The sequence below is a fragment of the Oryzias melastigma genome, linkage group LG10 (genome assembly GCF_002922805.2).
Source record: "Oryzias melastigma strain HK-1 linkage group LG10, ASM292280v2, whole genome shotgun sequence".
Classification (NCBI taxonomy): Eukaryota; Metazoa; Chordata; class Actinopteri; order Beloniformes; family Adrianichthyidae; genus Oryzias; species Oryzias melastigma.
The window spans coordinates 28999638-29002848 of record NC_050521.1 but is presented as its reverse complement, the minus strand read 5'-3'; the positions used below and the strand labels follow the sequence as shown (position 1 = coordinate 29002848).

The 3211-nt window shown below is 46.0% G+C and overlaps 1 long non-coding RNA gene across 1 annotated transcript in view; it reads right to left on the bottom strand.

Annotated features, from left to right (window-relative positions):
• The window catches only part of LOC112137889, a 2476-nt gene extending 815 nt beyond the window's left edge, over nucleotides 1-1661 (bottom strand). Inside the window, exons 1-2 of the long non-coding RNA XR_002917655.2 lie at nucleotides 1515-1661; nucleotides 430-1431 (exon numbers count right to left, since the gene is read on the bottom strand). This is a non-coding gene — a long non-coding RNA (uncharacterized LOC112137889). The remainder of the gene's footprint in view (nucleotides 1-429; nucleotides 1432-1514) is intronic.
• Nucleotides 1662-3211: the final 1550 nt, after the last annotated feature.

Genomic DNA, 3211 nt, shown 5'->3' with positions numbered 1-3211 from the left:
TTTTCTTACTTCATTCTTCATGGTTCCATAGATGCAGACAGACAGTTATATAAAAACCATCACATTTACAGCACCAGTCTAAAGTTTAGGAGCTTTTCATCAGAAACGATTCAGATTATTGACTAGTTTAATCTGAAATCAAAGAACAAATGACTGGAGAATCCTGGAATCACTTTGTATCTCGCTGAATTTTGCTTATAGACTAAAATATTCCTTAACTTTAAAGTTTTCTTCTACCAACGTCACACCTGAACAGTCGCTGTCTTCTCTCTATCATAGAAATGAAAATAAAGTGTTTTGGTTTTAATTGGAAGAACCACATAGACTGGATTTGTTAGAATCACTTTCATTAAAATGCTGAACGTTCAGTCGTTTCTTTATTTCCTAAAGGATAAAGGTTTTCATTCATGATTCGTTTTAACTCCTAACCTGTAACGAGTTCATCTCCACCTTCAGTTGAGGTTCCAGTGTTTGTTCTTCATCTTCAGTATTTAGATATTTTCTTCTTCTTCATCTGCAGGAGCTCCATCTGCATCTCGTCTCATCTTAGCAGATGGAGCTCCTGGAGACCTCTGAGGGTCTTTGGTGGCAAAAACGATGGTTGTTGAGTTTAACCACATCAGTAAATGTATGAAACTTTTCACTAAATCAATGAAAAAAAACACCTTCATCGTCTGCTCTTCTTTGTGTTGTGATTGGTGGATCTTTGTGTTGGGATTGGTGGATCTTTGTGTTGTGATTGGTGGATCTTTGTGTTGGGATTGGTGGATCTATCTGTTGTGATCAGTGGATCTTTGTGTTGGGATTGGTGGATCTTTGTGTTGGGATTGGTGGATCTATCTGTTGTGATCACTGGATCTTTGTGTTGGGATTGGTGGATCTATCTGTTGTGATCAGTGGATCTTTGTGTTGGGATTGGTGGATCTATCTGTTGTGATTGGTGGATCTATCTGTTGTGATTGGTGGATCTTTGTGTTGGGATCGGTGGATCTTTGTGTTGGGATTGGTGGATCTATCTGTTGTGATCAGTGGATCTTTGTGTTGGGATTGGTGGATCTTTGTGTTGGGATTGGTGGATCTATCTGTTGGGATTGGTGGATCTTTGTGTTGGGATTGGTGGATCTTTGTGTTGGGATTGGTGGACATTTTTTGGTCTTTCCAGTGAGGTCACTACCTCGGTTTACATCAATTCTCTTTAGCCTAACTCCATCATGATTCACAGTATTTGATGTAAACATCTGAAAACAAACAGAAACTGAGGTTGGACTGAAACCTCTGAAGAACGTCTTCATGAACTCTCCTAAACTCAACCAGTTCACTAATCAAATACATAAAGTTTAGGAATGTTTTCCACATCCAGGAGGAGGAGGAGGAGGTGTGTAGGAGCTGGTGACGAGAGACGTCATCAATCAGAAAATAAAACACCAGCATCTGAAAGAGATAAAACGTTCCGGGTAATCGTGTCCTGAAATGTCAGAAACTACAAACACACTTTCCCGAGTGTCTCGGCTCACCTGGAGGGAATGGGAACGTACCGACCTTCAGGTGCTGCCGTCACCAACGCGCTGAAGAGACCACGAACGCCTCCATAGACCAGAAGATCCAGCAGAAGAAGCATGAAGTGTGAAGAGATCCTCCCCCATTGAAGGCTGCCTACCTGTCTGTTGGTGCTGTTGCCATGGCGACGTGTCAGCATTTTCACTGGGAGGTGGAGATAAAATAACAGATGGTGAGATGCATGTAGGTGCACGTCATAGAAAAACAAATTATCACGGAGCGAAGCGAGTGTTCAGGCCGCGTCCGGCTGGATCGGCATTCCAGCTCCAACCTGAAGGGGGGTGGGGGTGTGGGGGGGTCTGGAAAACCGGGATGAATCCCGTTTGCAGACACGATCCAGCATTCAGATTCATGGGAAACGTCTGCAGAGTCAACAGGATCAGCTGGAACTGAGGCCGACAGTCATGTGACTCGGGGTAAACGCTGCAGGGCAGGAAGGGACTCAAACCAACACACACCAACCTCTCAGCTGCAGCGGCCAGGATGTCTGTCGTGAGGTTTTAAATGGACTTTAGTTTCATTTGTTTGTTTTTATGTCCAGCTGATGTGATTTCTGTCGTCTGAACGTTGGGTCGTCCTGCAGACATCAGACTGATGATCTCAGACCTCAGATTCTGCAGGAAGAAAACCACCTAAAGTGGGAGATTGACTGGAGTTGCTCTGCCTACCTCAACAACAATTCTGAGGCTCTTTAATGTGTTCACCGATGGCTCCGCCCCCAAAAACTACCCTCCTCAAATAGATTTGGGTTCTGATAGAATCCGAACATTCCTGAGATATTTTTGCGTCTTTTTCTTGATCATCCAGTAGAAGATGACCGTCTCCGTCCTTTCTTCTTCTGTTGTTATTTTAGCCGAGCATTGGCTCCGCCTTCAGTCCTCTGGAAGCCTGAATTAGCGTCAGTCATCAGCGCGGCGCTCAGCAGCTCGGATGGTAATCAGAGTATTTATCCAAACAAGACGCATTAACTCTGTGCTCCTTTTCAAACCCCTCATCAACCAAATCAACCTAATTGCTGCCAATTAAAAGCAATTAAGTTCAGAGCTGGTTTGATGGCGCTCTGAAGCTGCAGCTCCGCCTCTGTCCGTCTACAGACACGCCTCCTGCTCTGAAGAAAGAGGAGCTGATGGAGGGGAATTCCACCTCCTCTCCCCCAAACACCTCTGAGGTTCTGGTGCCTCAATCTATGGACCATTAACTTCTCTGAACACCTTCAACAGGTGGGAACGTCTCAACAACAGGTCTGGTAAGTGGGCGGAGCTAAAGGTAAAGACATGGCTGTGAGCCAGGAGACAGAAGTCTGCTTTTTGTTGAGCGATCTTCACAACAGAGCTCGTTTGGAGTTTCTGTTTCTTCTGAAGGAAAGGTGGAGCTGCAGCTGCCGGTGTTTGATGGTCAGTCGGTGAACGCTCGCCGTCTTTCTGCAGACTCCGCCTGCTGTGTTCTGGAACCCAGTCTCATAGCAGAACCTCCAACCACCCTTACCCTGCTCCTGCCTGACCCCGTCTGAGGGAGCAGACAGGAAGAAGGTCCGATCCAGATCTGTCCTCTGCAGCCTCAGCATCACCTCCATCGTCTGGGAGACCCGGAAGTCTCAGGACCAGAGAGGCCAGACTTCCAGAGGTGTGACTCCGCCCTCAAAAGCACCTGCTGA